The sequence below is a fragment of the Pelobates fuscus genome, chromosome 5 (assembly GCF_036172605.1).
Source record: "Pelobates fuscus isolate aPelFus1 chromosome 5, aPelFus1.pri, whole genome shotgun sequence".
NCBI lineage: Eukaryota > Metazoa > Chordata > Amphibia > Anura > Pelobatidae > Pelobates > Pelobates fuscus.
Genome location: NC_086321.1, coordinates 289,446,710 through 289,463,629, shown reverse-complemented (window position 1 = coordinate 289,463,629; position 16,920 = coordinate 289,446,710). Strand labels below are relative to the sequence as shown.

The 16,920-nt window shown below is 41.0% G+C and overlaps 1 protein-coding gene across 1 annotated transcript in view; it reads right to left on the bottom strand.

Annotated features, from left to right (window-relative positions):
* The window catches only part of LOC134612861 (uncharacterized), a 59,480-nt gene extending 42,992 nt beyond the window's left edge, over nt 1-16,488 (bottom strand). The window contains exon 1 of the mRNA XM_063457315.1: nt 16,406-16,488. The gene's annotated coding sequence lies outside the window, so the exon portion shown is untranslated. The remainder of the gene's footprint in view (nt 1-16,405) is intronic.
* Nucleotides 16,489-16,920: the final 432 nt, after the last annotated feature.

Sequence of the window (16,920 nt, the reverse complement as noted above, 5' to 3'; positions counted from 1 at the left end):
CTCTATATATCTCAAAACAGAATGCATATGTCATGGTTGATTATATATTTCCTACCTGTTCTATGTTACATTTTGTATTGTGTATTAATATTGTTTGTGTATTTTATTGTACCCAAATTCTAACAATGCCATGTTTTGTGGACCCAGGACATACTTGAAAACTAGAGAAATCTCAATGTATCCTTCCTGGTAAAATATTTTATAAATAAATAATTTTTTTTTTTTATTTCTTTATTTGTATATGTATGTATTTACCTGACGGTCATATTTTGCTGTTTGATCAACTTACAATGTTCTTTCATTATATTAATTTTAGATCTTGATATAATAGAGGCATATGAACTTGAAGACAACACAATTTCTTAATTCCTCTTATTTAGATTTTATTCATATTAATTGTGTTCCATATATAAATATTTGATGGAAACGAAAGTCCTATTTCTCCTGAACAAAATGATATATATAATAAGTGTGGCTGCACTTAATATGAAAGAGGTAACTTATGGTTGAACACATATCTACCTCAAATTCTTGGTTTTGTTTTGGTCAGAACTCGTACCATTGCCTCTGTCTTTCACCCCTTAAGTTCTAATAAAAACAAAACCTGGAATTTGCACTATAAGTCTGTTAACCCCTAAACGTTGGAGGCTATTGTACACGTTCTGATCAAAGCAAAACTTGTTATAATATACGTATATATCTTGTGTGCGTGTATCGCAGAAACCTCCACTGTCTTGACCTACAGCGATTCTCCACCAGCCTCCAAAGTCTCCTTTCACCCATCTCAAACCTCACCTGCCCTAACACTGCAACCTCCATCTACAACTTTACTTTCTCCTCTAAAATAGACATCATGGCATCTCCTACACTTAAACACAGCAAGTGCCCCCAATTACAACCCTGGCAACCTAAGCTGACCCAATACCCCCAAAAATGTTTCTGAACTGCTAAACGCTGCTGCTGAAAGTCTCACTCTGCATCTGACTTCCTCCACTATAAATTTATGCTGCTCTCCTACAGTCTTACCTTTCAAAAGAAAACTACTTCAATACGCTCATCACCACACTCTCCTGCGAATCCAAACACCTGTTTAATGCTTTTAACTCTCTTCTTTGCCCTGTTGTGCCTCCTTCTCCTACCAACTTGACCACCACAAACTTTGCAACTCCCTTCACTGAGACGATTTCTACTATCAGGGAAGAGATCTCTCATCTCTCTCCATCTCCTACCAATTTTTCCCATAACCACACTCCCTCAGCTGTCCTGTGCACATTTGCACCCGCTACAGCAGAAGAGGTTTCTGCTCTGCTCGGTCCTCCCGACCCACCGCCTGTTCCCTTGATCCTATTCCCTTGTATCTCATTCACACTCTGTCTCCTTTTATCATTCTGCCTCTTACTAGTCAGATACCAGAGAACAAAAATGGAAAGGGCTGTTAAACTGTGTTGTGCATGTGTGGGGAAGCTACCTGTTTTGTAGTATGTGTTTGGAGGTTGTTTGCGCGATTGCATGTGTGTAGAGGAGTCTGCTTGTGTTGTAGTATGTAAAGGGTTTGTGGTGTACTATATGTGCTAGGGGCTGTAGTGTGTCTGTTTCTGGGCTGTGAAGTATGTGTGTGCCTGTTTATAGGGCCTGTAGAGTTAGTTGTGTGCATGTAAGGGCTGTACTGTGTGGGCATCTAGGGCCTGCAGGTGGTTGCGGTAATGAGTGTGTATAAGTGGTTTAATGTGTATTGGAGTATAGTGGGTGCACAGAAGGTATAATATGTGTGTTGTGGTATAATGTATGTCTATAGGGGTATAATGTATTTATAGGAGATATAGTGTGTGTATGAGTGCACAGGGGGTGTAGTGGTATTATGACGGTATAGAGAGTGTGTGTGCAGGAGCTGTAGTGTTTGTTTATAGATGGTATAGAGGTTGTGTAGTGTGTTTGTGAGTGTTAGTGCAGAGTGTGTAGTGTGTTTATAGGGGTTATAGAGTATGTGTAGTATGTTTGTGTGTGAGTGCAGGGAGTGCTGTGTGTGTGTGTATATGGAGTATACAGTGTGTGTAGTATGTTTGTGTGTAAGTGGAGGGGATATTGTTTGTATATAGGGGTATAGAGTATGTGTGTGTGTGTGTGCCTGTGTGTGCCTGTGTGTGTCTGTGTGAGTGTAAGTGCAAGTGGTGCTGTGTGTATATAGAGGGTATACAGGGTGTGTAGTATGTTTGTGTGTAAGTGCAGGAGATATTATTTGTATATAGGGGTATAGAGTGTGTGCACGTGTGTGCAGGGGGTGCTGTGTGTATAAAGGGATATAGAGTGTGTATGCAAGTGCAGTCGGTGCTGTGTGTATATAGTGTGTGTAGTATGTTTATGTGTGAGTGCAGGAGGTGCTGTGTGTATATAAGGGGTATGCAGTGTATGTAATATGTTTGTATGTGAGTGCAGTGTATGTTGTTTGTCTATAGTGGTATAGAGTGTATGTGTGTGTGTGTGTGTGTAAGTGCAGGGGGGATGTGTGTATATAAGGGCATAAAAAATTGAATTAGTATATTTTACTAATTTAACCCCTTAAGGACCAAACTTCTGGAATAAAAGGGAATCATGACGTGTCACACACGTCATGTGTCCTTAAGGGGTTAATAAAAAAATAAAAAAACACAGACATTTACTCCCCCCCTTCCCCCGCCTCCCCACCTTATTAGCTTGCCTCCACAGGGTACAGACCATGTCTCTCCCTCGAGAGAGAGCCAGAGTATCAGAGCACTGTGGGTTACAAGGACAACACTCTGATAATATTGAAGCTCGTGAGAGAAAGATAAGGAGGCTACCTACAGCTTACTTAGAATAATAATAATAATAATAATATAAATATATATATATATATATAGAAATATATATATATAATATAATAATTTGGGTAATGATGTCATGCATTATAGAAAGGGGCAGAGTGACTGCATCTTGAATGCTGGAGGAATAAGGAAAGGCATGGGGGTGGACATAAACTGCCTGGAGACTACTATGAGATTGCCTCTGAGGAGACAGCACAAGGTATTCTGAATATTTTTTTGTTGAAGAACGATTTTAAACCATTAATGGAGTACACCATTTTAGTCCTGAACAGGACAAAGAACTGTTAATGTATTGCAGGTTTTCAACTTCCCATCTTCTATACCACAGGTGAAGGCATATCTACTAAACCATAAACTAGTTACCCCTGGTCAGCATGTTGAGCTTTTAAATAAAGCAGAATGGAGGGGACAACATAGTAACCCCCCCTTGTCACCACATGTGGTCAGTGAGTGGGAGCTATGTATGAAAATAATTGGGGGTGTATTGCCCCCCACAAATGGTTGGAAGGTGGAGGCTATCAATTTTATACATGGTGGGACCTAATGCCCCTCCCAGCCCATTCCAAGTGGATAAACAGAAAGAAAAGACAAACAAGAAAGACACTTAGAAACACATCACAGAATAAAAAATGGATTGTTGAGAGACTGCCAAAAACAAAATTGAGACTGTTAAATTAGCATTTTTTTATACAGGTGTTACTGTTTTTTGCATATGGCTATGTACATGCAGCTGTATCATACAAATTGCCAGTTATTATTGTTATTTTATTATTTATATAGCGCCATCAGATTCCGTAGTGCTGTACAATGGGTGGACTAACAGACATGTAATTGTAACCAGACAACTGGACGTACAGGAACAGAGGGGTGGAGGGCCCTGCTCCATGAGCTTACATTCTAGAGGGAGGGGGGTATAGTGACACAAAGGGTAAAAGAAGGGGTTACAAAGTTATTCTTTAGATACCTGCAAGCAGCACTCATGCAGAATGCGTCAGGTGGTCCATAGTGATGTCGCAAACACAACATTTTCGGTTCGCAAACGGCGGACGCGAACTTTTGCAAACGTTCGCGAACCGGCGAACCGGGCGAACCGCCATAGACTTCAATGGGCAGGCGAATTTTAAAACCCACAGGGACTCTTTCTGGCCACAAAAGTGATGGAAAAGTTGTTTCAAGGGGACTAACACCTGGACTGTGGCATGCCGGAGGGGGATCCATGGCAAAACTCCCATGGAAAATTACACAGTTGATGCAGAGTCTGGTTTTAATCCATAAAGGGCATAAATCACCTAACATTCCTAAATCACAATGGATATGGATTGACACCTGACATATGACATATTGACACCTTGACATATGGATTGACACCTGTCCTCAGAGACCCTGATACACACTGACACAGAGCAGAATAGGGACTGTTCCCCCTACATAGGGTCACTTGGCAGATATGGATTGACACCTATCCTTAGGATCCCTGATACACACTGACATAGAGCAGAAGAGGGACTGTTCCCCCCACATAGGGTCACTTGGCAGCTATGGATTGACACCTGTCCTCAGAGACCATGATACACACTGACACAGAGCAGAATATAGACTGTTCCCCCTACATAGGGTCACTTGGCAGATATGGATTGACACCTATCCTAAGGATCCCTGATACACACTGACACAGAGCAGAATAGGGACTGTTCCCCCTACACTTGGCAGGTATGGATTGACACCTATCCTAAGGATCCCTGATACACACTGACACAGAACAGAATAGGGACTGTTCCCCCTACATAGGGTCACTTGGCAGATATGGATTGACACCTGTCCTCGGAGACCTAATTGTGTAATAATACTATTACCTATTATATAATATTGGCAGGGCAAGGAAATTCCCTCTAAATAGATGGGTATAGGCAGAGAGTATGGAGACCGGAGTAATAAAGTGTCAATAAGGTGATATAAAGTTAAATGTATCACAGACACACAGCCACCCTTTCTCTTAGCTAGTTTCCAGAAATGCTGGATAGGTAGAAGGGCTATAAAGACTCAGAGAGGTCTAAGAAGAATCCTAACTAGCCCGAATCTCCTTAAACACCTTCAAGGGTGTTCTAAGCTAAAGCTCAATCTAAACGTTTAGATGACTGCCTGATTTCCCATCACAGATGCTGGCTAGGAATAACAGTGTGCAAGACAAAGAGTGGGTCTAAGTGCCCATAGTGCAGTAAAGTGTCCCTAGTGAAGTGAAAAAGAGAATAACGAGCTGGCGCCCAAGAGAATAATGAGCTGGCGCCCTATCAGGGGACGTGTATATGGCATCGATTTTAGGAGCCGGGAGATGGAAAAAGATGCTTGGTCGGTCCTCCTACTTCAAATTTGGGGCACTGCGCGTGCAATCTAATGTGCCACCAGATAGGAGTGGTGTGTTAAGCAGTACTATTCCTATCAGTTTAATGTCTGTTATGTGCCTTTTTTTGGGTTTGTTTTTTGAAGCCACAGTGCAGCACCAGAGGGCCGAAAAATTAGGCATGTACACAAACCTGAAAAAATAGGTATTGTTGCAGCCTCTGCTGTAGCAGCGGCCATAAAAATTGATGTTTGTTTCCCAGGCAGAAAGTGCCCTAAAACATTGCGGCTTGAACCCTAGTTAGTGGCGGATAAGTCACGCAAGTCAACCGGCATTCAGAGCTAAAATACAGCGGCGTGTGGACCATTTTTAGCCCAAGGCAGCTCATCTCATCAGGCCTTTTTTAGTCGAATGTATCGCCCACTGTCAGTCCCTTCGGGATCCATCCCTCATTCATCTTAATAAAGGTGAGGTAATCTAGACTTTTTTGACCTAGGCGACTTCTCTTCTCAGTGACAATACATCCTGCTGCACTGAAGGTCCTTTCTGACAGGACACTTGAAGCGGGACAGGCCAGAAGTTCTATCGCAAATTGGGATCGCTCAGGCCACAGGTAAAGCCTGCCCACCCAGTAGTCAAGGGGTTCATCGCTCCTCAGAGTGTCGATATCTGCAGTTAAGGTGAGGTAGTCTGCTACCTGTCGGTCGAGTCGTTCTCTGAGGGTGGATCCCGAAGGGCTGTGGCGATGCGTAGGACTTAAAAAGCTCCGCATGTCCTCCATCAACAACACGTCTTTAAAGCGTCCTGTCCTTGCCGGCGTGGTCGTGGGAGGAGGAGGATTACTTTCACCTCTTCCCCTGTTAGATTCCCGTTGTGCTGTGACATCACCCTTATACGCTGTGTAAAGCATACTTTTTAATTGATTTTGGAACTGCTGCTTCCTTTCCAACTTGCCATAATTTGGTAACATTTCCTCAACTTTCTGCTTATACCGGGGGTCTAGTAGCGTGGACACCCAGTACAGGTCGTTCTCCTTCAGCCTTTTTATACGAGGGTCCCTCAACAGGCACGACAGCATGAAAGACCCCATTTGCACAAGGTTGGATGCCGAGCTACTCATTTCCCTTTCCTCCTCCTCAGTGATCTCAATGAAGGTATGTTCTTCCCCCCAGCCACGTACAACACCATGGGTACCAGATAGGTGACAACGAGCACCCTGGGATGCCTGTTGTGGTTGGTCTTCCTCCTCCTCCTCAAAGCCACATTCCTCCTCTGACTCATCTTCCTCACAATCCTCTTCCAGCATTGCCGCAGGTCCAGCAAGCGATGCTGATAAGGCTGTTTCTGGTGGTGATGGTGACCACAACTCTTCCTCTTCCTCTTCACGCTGATCTACGGCCTGATCCAGCACTCTTCGCAGGGCACGCTCCAGGAAGAAAAAAAATGGTATGATGTCGCTGATGGTGCCTTCGGTTCGACTGACTAGGCTTGTCACCTCCTCAAAAGGACGCATGAGCCTACAGGCATTGCGCATGAATGTCCAGTAACGTGGCAAAAAAAATCCCAGCTCCCCAGAGGCTGTCCTAGCACCCCGGTCATACAAATATTCATTAACGGCTTTTTCTTGTTGGAGCAGGCGGTCGAACATTAGGAGTGTTGAATTCCAACGTGTCGGGCTGTCGCAAATCAAGCGCCTCACTGGCATGTTGTTTGGCAGAGTACATGCTGAAGGACTGACACCCAGACGCTTGCAGACAACTAACTGCTATTAGCTTACAGTGAAAAACTTTTTTCTTTTTAAAGGCACACTATTGTGACACCAGATATGAGTGGCAAAGTACACTGGCAGAGGTTGGCAGAGTACACGCTGAAGGCCTGACACCCAGACGCTTGCAGACAACTAACTGCTATTAGCTTATAGTGAAAAACATTTTTTCTTTTTAAAGGCACGCTATAGTGACACCAGATATGAGTGGCAAAGTGCACTGGCAGAGGTTGACAGAGTACACGCTGAAGGCCTGACACCCGCTTTAAGGACACTGACTGCTATTAGCTTACAGTGAAACACTTTTTTTCTTTTTAAAGGCACGCTATAGAGACACCAGATATGAGTGGCAAAGTACACTGGCAGAGGTTGGCAGAGTACACGCTGAAGGCCTGACACCCAGACGCTTGCAGACAACTAACTGCTATTAGCTTACAGTGAAAAACTTTTTTCTTTTTAAAGGCACGCTATAGAGACACCAGATATGAGTGGCAAAGTACACTGGCAGAGGTTGGCAGAGTACACGCTGAAGGCCTGACACCCAGACGCTTGCAGACAACTAACTGCTATTAGCTTACAGTGAAAAACTTTTTTTCTTTTTAAAGGCACGCTATAGAGACACCAGATATGAGTGGCAAAGTGCACTTGCAGAGGTTGGCAGAGTACACGCTAAAGGCCTGACACCCGCTTTAAGGACACTGACTGCTATTAGCTTACAGTGAAAAACTTTTTTTCTTTTTAAAGGCACGCTATAGAGACACCAGATATGAGTGGCAAAGTGCACTTGCAGAGGATGGCAGAGAACACGCTGAAGGCCTGACATCCAGACGCTTGCAGACAACTAACTGCTGGTTTGTGCCAATGTTTTGTGTTAGCTGGTTTATGCAATCGCATCTGATTAGCTGGTTTGTGCATTGCTCTGTGTGTGTGCTGGTTTGTGCAAGTGCTTTGTGTGAGCAGGTTTGTATTAATTATGTAATTGCTTTGTCTGTTTGGGTAGTTACCTTATGTTAGCTAATTTATGCAGTTGTTTTGTGTTTGCTGATTCATGTCAATGCTTTATGTTGGTTGGTCCGTGTGGTTTCTTAGGCATAGTAGCATGCAATGCAGTAGTTAGGCAGATAAGTAAGCAGTAATGAAACATGGAAAGCATATGATAATTATTCAAAAACATATCGTCATGTCCTTGTTGCTAGCTGCTGCTTGTCAGGCTTAGTGTGCTTTAAATAAAACTAAAAATAGCCAAGAGAATGTATCGTTACTGTGTAAGGCTGCATATCGTCTGGCGTAAATGCTCCATTTACTGAACTTAAATATGTGATAGGAAAATATAGCAAGTAACAGTATGGCCAGTCCGCTTGGCCCCTCTGGAGGGAGTCCCTCATGGCACTGCTACCACACCATCCCTGGGTCGCCAGGCCACCTTCCATCTTCCCCCTGCCGATCTCCTTTCACCGGTCGGGGCCCCCGCAGTGCCGTGGGCACTCAGGAGCTCGTACTGACCGTTGGACCCCACCACAAAAGTCCTCCGGCCGTCCACTCCCTGCACCTCCCCAGCACCTCTGGTCTCTTGATGCGCGCACTCCTGTGTCCTGCCCGATGCCGGGCACGTGTTTGGGGCCAGCGTCCATCCCCCACGACCACCGGTCCGTCGGGAGGGTGGCGCAGTCCCGCCCCACTGGGCTCACGGCGTTGGGGACTAGGCTCTCCGGGGACCCCCCCAGACCCAGAGGCCCTGGGTACTCACATCTCCAGTGGTCCAGGTCTCAGCAAGGAGGAACTGTCTGGCGCTCGGCTCCGCCAGGGCCGGTGCGAGCCGCCCATGCCAGTCACCCCAGGTGTTTCTCTGTCGAAGGTAAGTCCTCGGGCGGGCTCCATTCCGGTAGCCTTTGTCCGTTTAGGCGGTCTGCCTCGGACCCCATGCGGTATCTTACGCCCTGGAGTGCACCGCCGCCATGTGGCCAGGATTGCCTCCCCCAGCCAGGTGGGGAGGGGGTACGGGGCCAGGCTGCCACTCGCAGCTGTGCATTCTTCCATGCAGGTATTCTTGCTGGCATACCGCTATCTTCGGGCTGCCAATCATGTATCCGTGTGTCTTTGGGAGCCGCCATTGTCCATGCTTGTGATGGAGAGTAGGCCCATTTCTTTATTTGGGATGTTCCTGGCTCGGAACCTGCTCCTATTTGGGATCTCCGTGTAGCTTAAATGTTGCTGGTTATTTATATGGCAGTCATTCCTGTTTTAGGGCCGTCTGAGAGCCGATTTTTGCTATTTTTCCGGGCTCAGGCCGGGAGGCAGAGTGTTCTGCTGCCTCTCAGCTCGGCAGCCTGGCCCAGCCCCCCGCATGTGTGTGTTTGTAACATCTGTTGCACCATTAAACGGGTTCATGTCTTCTTTATGGGTTCTACTGCATGCAAATCAATACAATGTAACCAAAAGCAAGTGTGAGATAAACAAAAAAAAATAAAAAAAATGGGATATAGATAAAAATAGTCTACCTGGAAAAAGTGGAGGTAGAGTGGTAGTCAGTTTAGGAACACATGGGAAACAGCGACTGGAAGAAATCCTGTGGTGGAGGAAGCTTGACAAGTGAGAAGATCTAGAAATGACTAATTGAGGGACATGAAAGAGGATTAGGAGAGCACGGGAGAAACATTTATATATGTGAAAGGAAATAATAAATGAATACAAAGGAGAGTGATAGTGTAAAAAAGAGAATATGTTACTATAAAAATAAGGGTACGAAGACAGGGTAAAATATTAGTTTGGCCATAGAGGACAGAAGAGTGAGGTCTAGAAAGAATGCTAGGGTAGAAATAAAGGAGGCGAAGAGGCTACCATAATAATGGCAAAGGAGGGTGTGGAGGAAAAGTGGTCAGAGAGAGGCAGGGCAGTGTACAAAAGGAAAATGAGAAAGGATTAGTGCCTGGGTGACAAAGGAGGAGAGAAAATAAAGCTATTACATAAATCAAGGGGCTGCCAAAATCATTGCTACAGCCATTGAATATCGTTATAAGTGATAAGGTCTGATGGCACAGAAATGGCTGTGTCAGTGACTATATGACAATTCTCGCAGAAACTGAAAAAATGTAGGATTGAATAGTTTACATTTGTGGAGATGTAAGAAAAAAAATTAAGTGTTTGTTGAAGTTTTTTTTTAATTTATGTAAGAGAAAATTCAACACCCAGAATGTCATTCAGTACCCATGTGGCTCATACACTACAGAAAACAAGACAGATATTTACAAACATTTGACCTCCACAATTTATTTACTGATGTAAAAAAAATAATAATTAAAATAACCATTTATTCACATGGATGACAGCATCTCCATTATTTCTTTTAAGTGGGCTTCACGACTTAGAAACCAGTTAACAAGTGTCCCAGATGGAGTCATTGTATAGCTGCATGCAGGAGGTGGTGGTGGGATGCTCATTTCCCTTTGCTAGTCTCTCTTTCTGACATTGACATCTGAAGCTATGTTGCTCTGTATTATGTTTAATTGAATGCTGGGACTTTCTTTTCTACACAAGATCTGAAAGCAGATATCTAATTGTGGTGTGTACACACTGTGAATGTTAGGGTGGAATAAAACAGAAGTGGGGAAGTGAAGTGTAGGGAAAAAAAGAGCGAAAAAAGATTAATAACTGTTTAAGTGATCTGCATTAGTAAGAAAGCGGAGATGCACCTTAAAGAGGAACTGCCACATTTGAGATGTGCTGTGATTGTTATTTATTGGTTGTGCTATTCTTTATTTTTTTAATTCTGAATATTTTTTTAGTTTTTTGCCTGAGCATAGCATCTAAAGTATCTTAAAGTAACACTCTGGCCCCCACTCAAGCCCCATAACAATTTCATCTCAATTAAGTTAAGGGGACTTGAATCCAAGGGGCTCTCTTCTTTAACCCCTTAAAAAAAAAAAATGTAATTACAGTGGAAAAGCACATTGTGGAGGTGAGAGGAGTGACATGTGGAGGCAATAACTCACCTAGTGCACAGAGCTGAAGACCAACACGGTATGAAATCATGTATTCTAGACGCTTTCGGCTTTGTGCACAAGGTGAAGAGCATGTGGAAAGAAATGGAAAAAGCTGCGCAGGGGCTCTCAATTAGTCACAACTCTGGTGTAGTAAGTCCTCTAAGCAACTGATGGTGATTGTGCAATCTATATGTGTCAATGAGCGTGTGTGCTTGTTATGCATTTCCACACATGTATATTAATACATGTCAGAGAAGGGGGGAAGTGGGGATTTCTGCCTAAAAGATGAGGAGGAGATAACGCAAGAGGTCAGCATCAGATAATAACAACCAAACTATAAAAACTAAAAGAAGAAAAAAACTGTAACATCAACCACTTTAAAATGAAAAGTATCCCCAGTGGGAATAGTTCCCGTATAGCACTTGGAATTGAAGATATACACAATCCTTGCCTTTAGTAAATGTAACCAATTCAAAAGTGTAGATCCTCAATATGTTATGTTGGTCACAACATAAAGATATCTATAAAATACAAAGAGCAAAGTACACGACAGGCGCACAGTCGCCATATGGGCAGGTGGAATTTCCCCCAAAACTTACCCCAAAAACACACTGACACTAATGTATGGGTCATAATGTCCACAGCTTTATTAATATTGATAACAATAATTAAAGTCATTGCCCAGCCCCCAGCCCGCCAAATAACACCATATGTCCCCAAAATAAAGGCAATGACTCATTATTTCTGTAAATATAAATAACATCAACAACCGTAATAACAAACATCATCAACATAATATAAGTGCCAAACTTTGTTAAATAACCACTGCAGGGGCATATCCGGATACCCCTACCACACACCAGGTTCTGAGCCACCACTGAGCTCGAAACCTACCAAGGTTTATAATGAACCATTTAACCAACTCTTCACCAGCAGCCTAACTGCCCTATTCTATATACACTACCCTAGAGCCTGTTTGTCCCCTAACTTTTCTCTCTCTAGCCCCGCTGCTTTGACCAAACGGGAGCTAACACCCCTTACCCTTATAAATGGGAGGGTGGGAGGGACAACTTAGGCCAGGTAAGCAGATTAAAAGTGCTTGTCACTAAAGTGGCTGCCTATTTATACTGGGCCAACCCCATTTAACACTCTCACCTCACTCACACATGGGGCCTTCCCCCTATGCCCGCCTCTTAGCTCTTTCAAGCCCCTATTCCACTAAGCAGTGCTTGTTCCATGGGGTTACAATACAAAGACAACTAAACCACAAACAGAGCTGAGAAAAATAGAGGTATAATACACCGGACTCAACACAAAGATACACAAAGATACCTATACAAAACACAGAGCTGGGTAGAGTACAGCGATACTCATACCACTGGTAGAGTTGAGTAAAATACAGAGAAGTAACACAGAGAGCTGGCACACTACGTAGATATTTATGACTATCCCACAAAGTCAGGATCACTGTGATGGATCTGCAATAGAGAGACCCACACTGTGATGGAGCTGCAATAGAGAGATACCCACACAGTACATGGCTCTGTAAAATTATTTAGTTATCTCTCTATTTCCCTACCCCTTTCTTAGCTCTCTTAGCTGATCTCTTCTTTAGTAGTGTTCTTGTTATGATAACTTTAGCATGGCTGCTGTTATGAAACATGTCAGCTAATCCATTAGCTCAAACAGTATACACATGGTTAACCCCTTAAGGACTGGACTTTTTTTGCGATGTTGTACATTTGCGACCAGGCATCTTTTTACACTTTTGTGGTGTTTGTGTTTAGCTGTAATTTTCCGCTCTCTCATTTACTGTTCCTATACAAATTATATATTGTTTTTTTCAGGACAAAAGGGGCTTTCTTTACATACCATTATTTATATAATCTCATGTAATTAAATTTTTAAAAAATGAAAAAATATGATGAAAAATTGAAAAAAATACATGTTTTTTGACTTTTATGTGAAAAATCTTTTATTCATCTACAAAAGCGAATGAAAAAAACTGCTAAATAGATTCAAAATTTTGTCCTGAGTTTAAAAATACCCAGTGTTTACATGCTTTTTGCTATTTTTTTGCATGTTATAGGGCTATAAGTACAAGTAGGATATTGCGGTTTCAAAACATATATTTTTAAAATGTATCAATAGTGACATTGTAACACTATTATCTGTCATAAATCGCTGAATAACACCCCACATGTACATATTTTTTTTAAAGTAGACAACCCAGGGTATTCAACATGGGGTATGTCCAGACTTTTTTAGTAGCCACTTAGTCGCAAACACTGGCCAAAGTTAGCGTTCATATTTGTTTGTGTGTGAAAAAAGTAAAAAACGAAATTGAACGCTAATTTTGGCCAGTGTTTGTGACCAAGTGGTTACTAAAAAAGACTGGACATACCCCATTTGCAATACCTTGGGTTGTCTTCTTTCGCAAATGGTATGCCATCATGGGGGTAATTCTCATTCCTGGGCTACCATATGCTCTCAAAGGCAACGTAACCAACCTGGCCATTTTCAATGTAAAAATATTTGACCCATATATTTGACCCTGTAACTTTCAAAAACGCTATAAAACCTGTACATGGGGGGTACTGTTATACTCAGGAGACTTTGCTGAACACAAATATTAGTGTTTGGAAACTGGAAAATGTATCACAACAATTATATCATCAGTAAACGTGCTGTTTATGTGTGAAAAATGCAAAAAAAGTCACTTTCACTGACAATATCATCGCTGTGATATGTTTTACTGTTTTGAATCACTAATATTTGTGTTCAGCAAAGTCTCCTGAGTAAAACAGTACCCCCCATGTACAGGTTTTAGGGTGTCGTAGAACGTTACAGGGTAAAATACAGTGCTAGCAAATTAAATTATCTAGACTTTCGGCCTGGGTTGGCAGGCAGGTCCCTTAAATTGCAATCAATAAAATAACTTAATTATGTAAAAATATTACATAAATACGCACGTAGAATTTAAATATATGTGCATATTTATATATTTGAAGTCTACGTGTATATTTATATAATTATTTATGTCATTTTGTATATGGACATATGAATAGTTCGTATTCTTTTTATTTATTTATATATACATAGATATATATACAATTTCATTCTAAGTGTATTTTGATATAAATATATATATTAATATCAAAATACAGTTAGAATAACATTTCGTATAGATATATAATTTTTTTTTAATTTTTATTATTATTTTTAATTTTTTTAATTTAATTTAAATTATTTATTATTCGTATTTTATAATAATATATATATACAATATATATATAGTTATTATATATATTATATATATACGTGTGTAAATTAATTATAAGTGTATTTTTATATTAATATATGTACATATTAATATAAAAATACACTTAGCATGACATTATATATATGACATATAGACATATATTATATAGGTATAATATATGTCTATATATCATATATATATACACATATATAATAATTTTTTTTTATTAACTTTCACTTTAAATTTTTTTATGATTTTACAGTTGCAGGGAGACTGCCTGTCAGCACAGACAGTCCCCCTGCAGGCAGAGACTAGGACACCTATTGTGACCATGTGGTCGCCCTGTTGGGCGATCACATGGCCCCAGGGGTCCTAATCCGCCATGGGGAGACTGTCTGGGCTGCAGGCAGTCTCCCCACAACGGGAGCAACGCCGATCGCCGCCGGGGGAACGACGGCGATCGGGTAAGTACATTTTAAATTTAGGACGGTTCAGGACCGTCGTCGGTCGGCAAGGGAAAAATGCCGATGACGGTCCTGAACCGTCTTGCGTCCTTAAGGGGTTAAAGCATCAATAGGCTCATAGACCATGCTTGCACTCATGGGCACCTTGCTCTGCCGCCCAAAAGACAAATCAATGGAAATTCCTAAAATCACTTCTTAAAGAACACTAGGCACATGCAAAACCTGCTGAAACAAGGCATGCATAGATGCTCTTAAGTAAACTTCTCCAAACAGCTACCAATGAGGAGGAAGGGACCCTGCAGAACTGAAACCATATTTTTTGTATTCGCACCCTCCCCTCCAGAATTTTTTTTTTTAGTGTTTATAAACTACTGCAAATATTTTTTTCCCCTCACATAAAAACTGGTGGGGAGCTGCCCCAAGTTCCAGTCTTTTGCTCCCTATTATATCGAATGTAAAGGAGTGCATTTATGATACTCAAATACAATTATTTTATCAATTTTAAGCAGACAAGCAACTGCATATAATCAAAGTCCCATTACAGGACTTTTCACAGTATATCAAGATAACAGGGATGAAATGTTGACTGAATGCTGTTGTACTTATGTGCTTAAAACAAAGCAGCACTTTTTATTATTATGAAGTGCTCTCCTTCATTAATGGGGAGGTACGTGTGTTATTTTTTTGCTTAGTTTTGCGGCAATACTTGCCCCCAGGAAGTGCTTCAACAGCATTTACTGAGGTAAAAAAACAAGGAATTGTCATGTTCAGAGACCATTTTACATATATATATTTTTTTATCAGAAAATAGAAATCATGTAATATGAAAACACTTGCACCATGTATTGAAGGAAAACAGTCTTACTGTTCTAGATATATCCATTAACCACATAAAACTGATCTCACACTTTATGGCAACTCCATGTCTGTGTGTCTGTCTGTCCATTCAGAATATATACAATGTTCAGTATAATACAATCAAATACATACAAACACAAAGAAAGATATGACAGAGAGATAGATTAAGGCAGATTTACATAGCTTGTCTTGATGAGAGATGTACATTTAATCTGTGAATTGTATTAACAGCCATGTCAATGTACAAACATTGGAGCACTGACAGAACTTTGTAAGACAAGAAATAACCAAGATTTCTAACTCAAAACATGCAAATGAAGCTTCAGTATACTGATATGATGAAACAACTTCAATCTTGATCAGAGAGTACAGCAGAGCAACTGTTATAAAAGTTATAAAATTACCAACATGTAAATGCAATTTATGTTAAATTCTCATGAACTCAGCAATGGAGTTTTGCTGGATTTTCCATCACTTCAGCCTCTATCATATTCAGTATGTTTTTGGATAACAACAGGTTTCAGGTAGATGGAATGCACAGCTTTTGTGTTTGTTACAGGCTGCCTGCATTTAGATTAAAATCCGCTAAACTGGAATCAATTTCTAAGGTATAATGCAATATCAGTTTGCCAAGCTGTACCTTCAAGTGTCAAGTCATGTAGCTAAAAGCTGCAGTTAAATAACTAAATAACTAGACCTTTAGCATAATAGACCCCGTATTTCCCTTTCCCCTGGTCTGACATTGAATACATTTATATATATATATATATATATATATATATATATATATATATATATATATATATATATATATATATATATATATATATATATATATATATATATAGTTTGCTTAAATATATTTATACATTTACAATTATATATACAGATTTCTTACCGCTGAGTCCCAGTTTTGCCTTTGGGTTGATCTGTTGTATTCTGATCTCTAATGTCAGATAAATAGACTCTGGTTATGCCGAACTCCTTGAATACTAAACTTATCTCAAAAAAAAAAAAAAAAAAAAAGGAAGCACAATCACAAGCATTGCGACACACTAGCACTTCTGCTTTCTCTCATGTACAGAAGGAGTGAAAGAGTGATAGTATTCAACAACAGCTTTCATACCAAAAAAAATTCAGATACATAACTTTTATACATATTTCTGTTTAATGGTTTGCCTGGCAAAGCCTGGTTGTAAGTAATATTGGTTATAGTCCTCAGCAATTTGATGCCATTTCTTTTTAACCCCAAACTTCTTCTTCCTCCTAATCCTTAACACCACTAAACCCAAAAGGGGCACATTAGGCACTCAGACCACTTCAGCTCAGTGGGTCTGGGTACGGTGTCCCTATAGCCCTTAGTTCTGTAATATTTGTTAGTGCTTTTGAGAAACTGCAATGTTTACATTGCAG